This window comes from Zingiber officinale, chromosome 3B (assembly GCF_018446385.1).
Source record: "Zingiber officinale cultivar Zhangliang chromosome 3B, Zo_v1.1, whole genome shotgun sequence".
Taxonomy (NCBI): Eukaryota; Viridiplantae; Streptophyta; class Magnoliopsida; order Zingiberales; family Zingiberaceae; genus Zingiber; species Zingiber officinale.
The window spans coordinates 44,752,803-44,764,609 of record NC_055991.1 but is presented as its reverse complement, the minus strand read 5'-3'; the positions used below and the strand labels follow the sequence as shown (position 1 = coordinate 44,764,609).

The window sequence follows — 11,807 nt, the reverse complement described above, 5'->3', positions numbered from 1 at the left end:
AATGGCTACTTGGTCATTTAGGACCCTTAGACATTTCACCTTATATAGTTAAGTGACTTGTTAAGTGTTTGACCCCTTCAGGGATGCCTAGTCGGCTTATCACCTGTGCAGACATCAGCAAGGGTTATTTCACCTAATTAGTCCCTAATCCTTATCGACCACCCCATCTCACCAAATGGGTTATGTAATATAACTACTTGATCGGTCGCGAGCCATAGTGATTCCAGGGTCCTCTCACTTTCCCAAGTAGAGATTACTGTAGATGGCCTATCTTCGATGCCATAAAGGCTTCCAACTCCTTTTTACCACGTGTCCTTTGACCTAGCTTTTTTCTGACAAGACCCTTCTGCATGGTTTTCTAAGGTGATCTAACGGCCAGCATCCCTTACGTGCCTACCCTTATCGCCACACACATTGTTTACGGATTGCATGATTGCCACTGATATCAAGGCATTTCTTCTAGCGCCCCTCCTAACATATATAAATAATCTACTTTACATCTCCTTCGGACTCCTTACTGTTAGCTTGAGCCCGCCCCCTTCTCTTCTTCCTTCTGTGTTATTGCCTTCTTGACTTCCTTTTGCTCTCCATGGATCCTTCAACACCTAGACCTGCTCCTGGCGTATCGATCTTTAACGGCGTAGATCTAGACGATCTTTGCTTCAACTACAAAGTGTCCATAGCCATGCACATCATCATACCCTCTGAGGTTCATCAACTCTCCCAGCCTCCTCAGGGTTATGTGACTTTTTCAAAGAATAGATTGTAGCTGGCCTCCGTTTTTCTATTCACCCTTTCCTTTCTAAAGTGAGTCACTATTTTCGCATTCCCCTGTATCAGCTTACCCCTAATTCCATCCGTATTTTGTGTGGGTTCGTTCTTGTTTGTGAATTATATGGCCTCCATTAGACGCCCGCCTGTTCCACTACTTCTTTTCTCCTCGACGTCCTACTGAGGGCTTTTTTTTGCCTCCAGGCCAGTCTAAGGACCACTCTTTTCGCTCCCTTACCCTCTTTAGGGCCCGAGTGGAAAGCAAAGTACTTCTTCCTCCACTTTCCCTTTGCTGTAGATTGGCCCACCGACACTACAACAAAACTATTAAAAGACAACACCATAAAGACAATGGTTTTAGAAGGAAATGTTGTTAATTTGGTAAAAACAACGGTTTTTGACAAAATCGTTATCTTTGAGCTCTCCAAAAAAATAAAAGACAACAATTTGGTAAAAATCATTGTCGTTAAGCGACTTTTTGTAAAATCAATAACACCTTTTACAATGATTTTCTAAAATTATTGTCTTTAAGCGCTTTTTTAGGGGGTCAAAGACAATGTTTTTAATAAACTGTTGTCTTTGACTTTATTCTTTAGCCATTTTCCCCTTCACAGTTTTTGTTGTAGCAGTGTTTTGCTTCTCTTTCTCCGAAAATTTTTTAGCGTTCTCCTTCAACAAGTACCTCTCTCTCTCTCTCTCTCCAACATTACCTTAAGCATCAACATCTAAGTCATTTTATGGAAAATGTTTTAGGTTTTTTGAGCATCAACAGCGAAGGGGAAGGGGGAAGCGAGATACCTAAGGTTTCTTCTTTCCCTCACATTGGAGGGCAATGTTGGTACTTTTCTCGATACATTTTTTTTTTTCTTTTCTATCGTATTGGCACGAATCAAGACTAGGGGTTGTAAAATTTAGCGTAGATGGGTTGCTTCCCTTGTTTACATTGTCACAAGAGGGAGTCCAACTCCCCGATTGAAGGTAGAGACAACGCCCAATCCACCTTAGGATTCCATGGCGATTCCTTAGGTCAGTATCCGGACTGCAATCTACATTGTGATTTAGTGTAGTATGAATGAATTTTCTATGAATCTCTCACTAAAATCTTTCTCCTCCATGTGGAATCAGTGATCAGGAATAAGGCGTCATCGCTAGGAGAGAAGAAGAGTAACTCTGTGCACAACTCCACTTTCCGGCATCTTGCGATCACCACATAGAATTTCAAGGAAGCTAATTTTATTGGAGATGGGGGCTTCGGAAAAGTTTACAAAGGACTACTAGATTCCACCAGCCAAGCAACCCTCTTTCTTCCCACTTTTTTGTTGGACTTTTCGGGCCGCGAAAATCGCTTTTTCGCTTCGCGGAAACCCCCGTCACTGGATCCGTGCGAAGAATAAAATTTTGAAAAACCTTCGAGTACGAGTTTACTAACTCTGGATCTACATTAGAGTTCTAGATGGTTAAGAGTTTTTACCCTTGATGCGCGCCCTTCGCGAATCTCGCTCGTCCAAGGTGCCGGATCTCAAGATTGTCAAAGTAGACAATCCTTTACACGTATCCACACGAACAAAAGAGGGAGAAAACCAAACTAAAGTGTGCTAGCACCTTAGTAGGGTTCGGCCAAGGTAGGATGAGAGGGAGAGAAGAAAGAGCTCAAGGAGGAAGAAGATAGATTGAATGCCTTGAATGAAAAAAAATTCATTCTCATTCATTTTGAGTGGCCGACCACAATTGTAACTCCCTTACAATTAATGTGGCCGGCCACATTAAATGGAAAGGGGTTTGTAACCTCCATGATGTGGCACACACATGTACTAGCTTTGATGATGTGACACATCATCATTAGTCCTCCTATTGTCAACTCACAAATGAGGTGGCAAATGGTCAAGTCAAACTTGACCAAATCTCTCTCATGGTTGATCTAATCTAACCATTTGATTCAAACTAACTTAATATAATGAATCTAATTCATTTAATTAAATTGATTCAATGAGTCATAATCTAAATTAGACTCATTGAACACATGAATCAACTTGAGTCCAACTCAATTAGCCTAACTTAGATTACTCTTAATCCAATTTGGTTCAATACATGAACCTAATCCTCTTGGTTCATCATATGAACCTAATCTCCATCTAATTGTCCTTAGTGTGTGACCCTATAGGTTCTTGTAACGTTGTCAATGCCCCTAAACCCATTTAGGAGCATAAGTAATGAGCGGTATCTAGCAACACATCATTACTACCCAAGTTACAAGAATGTTGAGATCTAACATCGCCTTGTGACTACTAATTGTGACTCCTCACAATATATGACAAGTGACCTTCTATCCTAGACATCTAGATTGATCAATGTGAGGCATAGACCGTGTCATCCTCTAACCAATCTAAATCTTGAACTCCAAGTAGACTCACTAAATCAAATGAGCTCAATATCTCATATTGACTCATTTGGGCATGGCCATGCACTTCATGGTCTCACTCTATCAAGAATATCGATGTCACTCCCGTCATATAGGAGGGATAGATCTCATCTACATCACTCACATCCCTCCGCATAATTTGTTACATACCCAGTAATCACTTTTATAGTCTACCCAGTTATGGGTGACGTTTGACGAAACTAAAGTACGTAACTTCTTATGTAGGGAACCATGGTGACTTCAGGTCCAAGGACTAATAGTCATACTAATAGCCACATGAGAAAGTATATGACACTCATATAACGATCCATGATACTTTCTCATGGCGGGTCATTCAGTATACATTCTCCAATGCATACCCATGTGTCAACTTGATATCTCTATATCCATGACTTGTGAGATCAAGTCATCGAGTTGACCTACATGCTAGTCTCGTCGCATTAACATTGTCCTTGAATGTTAATATTCAACTAGGAATGATTAAGAGTAGTGTTCCCTATATCATCTCACTATCGGTTCAACTAACCGATTGATATAGGTAAGAACCCTCTACTCAAGGACGCTATTATACTTAGTTATTTGACACCAATACAAGTAAGTATAATAACCAAAACAAATGCCTTTATTTATATAAGAATATGATACAACAAGTCCATAATACAATCATCAAATGATTGGCTCTAGGGCTCTAACTAACATTTTTTTCTTTTCTTTTGCCTCTGTCAAAGCAGAAGTCACTGTTGACGAGGAGAAAGATATTTTGCACGAGAAGGAGGTGGCTATCAAGTAGCTAAAGCGTGATGGGCTTCAAGGGAACAAAGATGATGATTATTTGCATTAACGAAGCAAATGTCAAAGTCCCTTAAAGGTTGGGTCTAAATTATTTGCTGCTTACTGGATGATAAAGCTAGGACTGTATAAAATATTGATGGTGACATTATTTAATCTGATGCTAACTTGCAAGTTCGCTATTTTGAAGGATCTATTGGTATAGACATAGATACCAATGAAACTGAGAACTCTCAGGAGGCTTTATGGGTTCTTGATATTATTTTGCGGTAGCATGCGGCAAAATAGTGTGTGAATTTCCTTCTAGTCATTTATTGTTGAAATTATGGATTACATAATTGTGGGTTTGTTTGTTGCATTCTGATAGTTACAAAAATACATTTTTAGGGAATGTCTTCTTGTGAGACAATCATTTATTTCAAAACAATCCTAAAAACTTTATTGACATTGGTGGTGGAGTCATGGGATGTGGAGGTTTTCCTTGTAATTTGAGGACTTCACAAGGAGACCTTTCTTTGAATATTAGTAAGAACTTACAATGTCTCTATACTTCTGCTATTTGTTTTTGCTTGCATTGTCATTCAATCACTTTATTGTTTTAAAAATATTATTATCTTTCTTATTTGTTCAATATAGATGTCTCTACTACTATGACTGTGTGTCCTGGACCATTGGTTGGGTTTCTACTTGCAAATTAAAATGTCAAGGATGCATACCAACTGGATTGGAACAAGGTGATTAAGAATTTGTTCTTTATTTTTATTTTCTAGGTTATTGAATGCCTATATATAATATACCTATTGAGGCAACTTGTTTCATCTTGCTTGTTTCATTCTTCATATTGTGTCTACTAAGATTATTTTTTCACTGTTTGTTGTTGCTAGGCTAGAAGAGCTTTGAAAATTTGAGAGTGAAGACAACTCATACAAATCAAGAATTTAAAATCATTGGAATAAGTGACAAGCCTTACAAAGATGAAATGTGAGTTTTTCCAGGTTGTGTTGTTTCATTATTTATCAACATTTTGCAATCAATTGGTTTATAAGAATCTTTGAATTTTTGAATCATATGCAATGAAGCATTATTTTAAGAACTAGGAGAAGCTGCTTTTATATAAATGTGAGTTTGTACAACTTCTGTGTTTCTTCCTATGGCGATAAGAATTTATTGCTTGGAACTGCAAAATTCTCCTCTTTCTCTGCTTATGTTTGGAACTAATCTTGCTTTCTAAAAACCATTAGTGTTTGTATAATGGTGTTGTATCTACCTCAAGGTTGGAATTGGTCTTGCTTCCTCCCTTTGATATGATTTTTATTGTTGTACTTTGTAGGCATGAGTGGAGGCCACTAAAGTTTGATAGGTAATTTTATCGAGAAATATCTTTGTGATTTTATTTTTTTTATGTTTATTTTAACATTTCAAATTCACTCTAAGACTGAGAAATGGAAATGAAAATTCAGATACAATTGAAGTAATTTTTTATGATTATTTTGTGTGACAACAGAGAATTCAATTGTGTTACTTTGCTGATTTTCCTTGCTTAAATGTTGGAAAACCAAAAAGACCATCATATGTGCCCCTTGAGGTTTTTGAGTTCATTCAACTTCACTTTTTTTTTTTACAAGAACCTTTATTTTTATCCTAACAAATTTGGAAAACTATTCAGCTTTGCTCCTTAGTTTCACTGCAAAGATATACCAAATCACTGTCAACATTTCAACGAGCTTCCCTGGTGGAAAAGTTAAGGTTGAAGCCTCAAGAACGAATGAGTGTCCTCAGCGAGGTATGTGTCGATCTTTAAAATTGGTTTTGTTGGTGTGGCTTGTATGTTATTTTTTCATGCTTATCCTTGGATGATAGGCTTTGAGGTTCAACAATTATGATCCTAACCCACTCCTACATGCATGTGGCGTTAGCATTGCCACTGCATTTACTCAAGTAGAAGGCATAGTATTGCAGCCTCTCCGGGTATGGTTTTATGTTTTGTATTTATACTTTTACATGTTATTTGAGGTTATTTATGACAACTAAAGCAAATGCTGCAGCTCAAAGTTGGCAATGGAGAGGACTTTATTCCATCCAAGGGGGAGATGGAATTTTAACCAAAAGGTGTGTGTGTGTGTGTGTGTGTGTGTGTTTATTTTTTTTTTGCTTTCAATGAGTTTATTCTTGTAGTTAAAATATATACCTCTTTCAGAAATTGATGGAGCCATCTCAAATCACACGTTGGGCTATTGTTAATTTTTCTGCTCGATGTGATGTTTCAAGCCTCATACATGACATGCGCAAATTGGCAAATATGAAGGGCATTGTATGTTTTGGCATTACTTTTTTCCCATGGAGTTTTAAATGCTAACACTTGCTTTCTCAGTCAATGGATGAACCTTTCCATCATATTTTTGAGGAAAATCCTTCAATGAGAAGGGCCCCACCTATTGCCAGAGTCGATGACATGTTCCAAAAACTTGTGCAGAACTTACCTAATGTTCTAAATTAGAATTTTTGAATTTTAAATTTCCATAGTTTTTGGATTGCAGGTATGATTATTTTTAACCAAATTTGTCATCCAAGGAATTATGACTTCTACATGTGCTCTAATGCTGGCATGATTATAAGCTCTGTGTTTCAAAAGTTGTACTCTATTTAAAGCCTTTACATTTATAAATTTTTAGCATTCTTGGTCGGTGTGGATTTTATTTGGGTGCTTTCTTTTTTACAAGTGCTTGCTTTGTGAATTACTAGGTATATTTTCAAAATTAAATTATTAATGTTCTTGACAGGGACTTAATTAATTGTTTGTAGTTGAGATTATTTTTCCTGAATTTATATGTGGAATAGTTTTTTATATATCAGACTATTTGGTTAATATATTTATATAAAAATATTTTACCATTTGTCTAAATAAATTCAATATGTCAAGAGCTATGAGTAATTCAAGTTTTTCTTATATTGGTGTTTGTAATTCCATAGGGTACAACCCGACCCACTCATTACCATGTGCTAATAGATGAGAATGGATTTACTATTGATTCCCTGCAGAAGCTTGTTCATTCCCTTTCTTATGTGTAAGTACTTGTTTACACGTAACTAATATTTTAGTTCTCCAATGATTGATATTGTAGCTAAGATTTCCTATTCTATGTCCAAATGTACAAATATAAGAGGAGTACAACTGTGATATTTGTCGGTAAGTTGGGTAGTGTTCTTAAGTTCTTTTGTGATTTTTGTCATACCTTATAAATTGTTAGGACCCTTGTATTGTAAAATCTAGACTATGGTTTCACTTGGAGGTCTGATTATTCTTTCCAAGTTAAATTTGTGAAAATTCTAGGTTAACCAGAGTCCATCTAATCCTACCAGACAAGATTGGTGACCAGTTCCAGTTTTAACTTGCTGAAGTGAATTGTCCAAGATTTTGAAACTTGTCTCTTTTGATCATAAATAGCTTGCATGTTTTTACAAGATCTGATAAACATTTCTTTTATTTATATGATTATTTTTACAAGATCTGATGACTTTTTTTTATTTCTATAATTGTAGATTGTGCCTTGTACATTGTTAGCACTTGCAATTTACTTGGAAGTTGTTTAGGTGTTACCCTACACAAGGTTAATGAATGATGCAGAACATAAAGGTAAAACCTAAATTATCAAATATTTGTATATTCAGAAATAAAATCTCAAATTTATGTATACTTTTTAAATTGTGGAACCATTCATGACTATAAAAGAATAACAAAGGCACACATATGGTAACTGTTGTAAAAATATATGTGTGTTTATTATTCTTTCAGAACAAGTTTTTTTTATACATATAATAGTATATTTCTTTTGATATCAATAGGTTGTTGATCTCCTGTGTCTTATAAAGGGGTGGAAAGATTGGACTTTTTGATAGAGCTGGTGTGGGGAAGACTGGATTTATTATAGAATTGATGATCAACAATATTGGAAAAGGTTGGCATGAAAGAATCAGCAAGTGAGAAAGAGGAGTCCAATGAAATCCTACAAGTTGAAGCTTGTGATGGGACTTGGGTTAACAATAATTAAGTGCAATCCTACATGACATGAACCACCATCACAAGTTTCTAGTCTTTTGACTATTGTTCATTAGTTGTAAATGGAGTTTATTTGTTTATTTGTATTGGGATAAATTTTATTTAAACATGAGACATGTTTCTTCTTTTGTGATTGTAATTCTTGTATAAGAAACATTTTGAATGACATTGATATGAGGGATATTCTTTCTTTTGTAATTATAAGCCTTTATTATATACTTATATTGAAATATGATATATTGGTATTAAAAGATAATAGTTTAATAGACAACAATTTAAAACCGTTGTTGTTGTCTATCGCCCTCAAAGACAATGGTTAAAAACCATTGTCGTAGCCCCAAAAACCATTGTAACTAGTGGCATTATTAAAAGTGCTCTAAACAACAACGGTTTTAAAACGTTGTCTTTTCATTTAAAGATAAAGATTTTAAACCGTTGCAAAACTATTGTCGTTTCATTCAAAGACAAAGGTTTAAAATCGTTGTTGTAGTCCCCACTTTTAACAACACAGTCAGTTACAATGATTTTAAGGGCATATGATAATGGATAAAATCTGTTATCTTTTAACATTTTTGTTGTAGTGCAAGCGAAGGTCCTCGCTTCCTTCAGCGCCTTTCCTGGGCAATTATCACCATACCCTACGTTTATGGAAGTAGAGGCACAACTGGCGGGTTGGCGCTTCGACCTAAGCGTGCTACTATTGGAGGATGTGCTGTAACTGTATAGGCTGAGCGTCGTTCCTTCGGAGCTGCCAGATTCCCTTGGTAAGTATTACCCTTGTCCTAATTTGCTTTTGCTTTCTTATCCTGACCCTTACTTTGCTACAGTGGACACTCTTGCCAGAGCGTCTTTGATCAAGCCCCTTCCACTGAGTGCTCTGGAGATAAATCATCGAGGGTGAACAATCCTGAGTAGGTGACGCCCCTCGTCTTCCAATCCGAGCGCTCCTGGGATGGCCGTGGATAGTACTTTATCTTGTCTTGCTGCTCCTCCTGTGACATATTCTGGTATCTCTATCCCTGAACCCGCTCAACAAACTTCTCGTGTTCCTCTCACTCGTCACCCTCTTCCTTCGGAAGAGGGGTCAGACTTAGATGATCAGGTGCTTTCGCGTCGATCGAGGCGCATGCATGCTGAGGTCGGCCCTAGGTCTAGGGCCTCCACTACGACCCAGGTGCCCCGGTTAGCGGCAACCTCTATTTCAGAACCACAATTCCAGGATGACCCTTCCATTCCTTCAGATGCTCGACCAGGGCTTGATCGAGGGAAAACCCTTGTTGTTAAGGAAGAGATTGATCCGGAGGGGCGATCCATACTAGCTATATCGGTCGATCCTTCCTCTACTCGACCATCCACCTCTACTCATCCTACCCATAGCGGGATCGCTCTCGGATCTTCTAGGTCTCGAGTGTTCCGCTTGTTGGTTGGTCCTAGGAAGATCATAATGGTTCCACTGTACAAAAATTTTGTACAAGTGTTGAACCTTTCCTAAACAACCTATTGTGTTCTTTAGAAATTAAATTAGGAATCGCAAACGGAACTTAACATTATTGATTCCAAATTTAACTTATCTGTTCTTAATGGTTTAGATTTGGATCGCAAGCAGAACTTAACACTATTGATCCAAATCAACCTATGTTACAAATTTAATTAAATATCTATTTCGAAAATCGGTTCCCAGGACAAATATGGCGAGGCACGTGACCTTCTTGGGTATGGGAGCATCCACCACTGCCTCGATAAAACCTCTTAACAAAATTAAATATTTAATTTCCTAAAATAACATTATGATTAACCAAAAAGAACAATCGAATCACAAATTCGAAAAACAAACAAAAAACACAACTTCGAAAGAAATCCAAAACTCTAGAATCATATGCCTCTTGTGTTTGGAATTCGTACAAAGAAGAACTAGCATGATGCGGAAAATAAATACTAGTTATACCTCTTCTTTGTATGCTAATAACCTCGAGATCTTCTACCATATTCCTCGCCTCCTCTTGGACGTTGTGTGGGTGACGATCCTCCAAGATGAATACCACCCAAAAGCTTCTTCCTCCTTCTCTTAAAATCTGGCCACCACTACCACAAAGAAATAAGAGAGAAAGGGGAAAGGAGAGGGAGAGAGGGCCGACCAAAAGAGAGAGCTCCAACAAGAGAATAAGAATTGATGTGTCATGAGGCCTTTCCTCCCCTTCTTTTATATTACTTGCCCAAGGCAAATAAGGAAAAGATTTTTACAAAAATTAAAATCTTCCTCTTGTTTTTCCTTTTCTCCCTTTATTTTTCCTTTTGTTTCCCTTGATTGATTCAATCATTGATTGAATCATTGATTGGATGATTGGCCGACCCCTTGCTTGGGCACCAAGCAAGGATGGCCGACCCTTTAAAGGAAGGAAATAATCTTGTAAAAAAAAATTTATAAGCAAAGAAGAAAAACTCTTATAAAATTTTACAAGCTCTCTTTTAATTTCCTAATGTGGATGTTAAAAACGGAAAGTTTTAAAAAATTAAAACCAAGTTTTAAAATTTAAAACTTCTATTCTAAAATTTTCTTTTTTAACATGGTTACAAAAATAGAAAGTTTCAATTTAAAACTCTCTTCCTTTTTTCCAACAACCATGAGGATGGTTAAAAAGGGAAAGTTTTAAAACTTTTAAAATTTCTTTTAAACCATGTGGCCTAATTCAAATAAGGAAAGTTTTATAATTTAAAACCTCTTTTTTAAAACTTGTAGATATCTACAAAGAGAAGATTTTAAAAATTCAAAACACCCCTCCTAGTTTGAATTATGTGGCCGACCCCCTTAATTTTGCTAGTGGTCGACCCCCTTTGAGCAGGCAGTGGTCGGCCCTTAGCTTAGTCACCAAGCCTTGGGCCGGCCCCCTCTTGGACACCAAGATGAGCTTTATATGGATGGACTTGAGGCTTTAATGAGGCTACGACAGGGACCTAGAGGAGAAATTGGTTTTGACCTTCCGACGAACTTGAGTATCCCGTGTTCGTCCCGAAGACACAACTCAAGTTCATCAATATTAACTCATTCTACTAGAGAGTTATTATTACACTACCGCACTAATCCCAAATTACATTATGGGCTCCTTCTTATCATGAGTGTGTTAATCTCCCTGTGTTTAAGATATCGAATGCCCATTAATTTAATAAGTTACTGACAACTCATTTAATTAACATCTAGCCCAAGAGTAGTACCACTCAACCTTATCGACATGTCAGACTAAGTCCACCTGCAGGGTTTAACATGACAATCCTTATGAGCTCCTCTTGAGGACATTCTCAACCTAGATTACTAGGATATAGTTTCCTTCTATAATCAACAACACACACTATAAGTAATATCATTTCCCAACTTATCGGACCTATTGATTTATCGAGCTAAATCTCACCCTTTGATAAGTTAAATAAATAAATACTAAATATATGTGCTTGTTATTATATTAGGATTAAGAGCACACACTTCCATAATAACTAAGGTCTTGTTCTTTTATTAAGTCAGTATAAAAAGAACTTACCTTAAATGGTCATACTCAATACACACATAGTGTACTAGTGTAATTTATTAGTCAAGATAAACTAATACTTAATTACATTACGACTATTCCAATGGTTTGTTCCTTTCCATTTTAGTCGTGAGCTACTGTTTATAATTTATAAAGAACCGATAACATGATCTTCTGTGTGTGACACCACACACCATGTTATATACAATATAAATTAATTGAACAACTACACTTAGCATATAAATATAGATAT

General features: G+C 36.7%; 1 pseudogene; it reads left to right on the top strand.

Moving 5' to 3' along the window:
• The first annotated feature begins 1,691 nt into the window (after nt 1-1,691).
• On the top strand, nt 1,692-8,951 carry LOC122054845 (annotated as a pseudogene).
• The last annotated feature ends 2,856 nt before the right edge of the window (nt 8,952-11,807 follow it).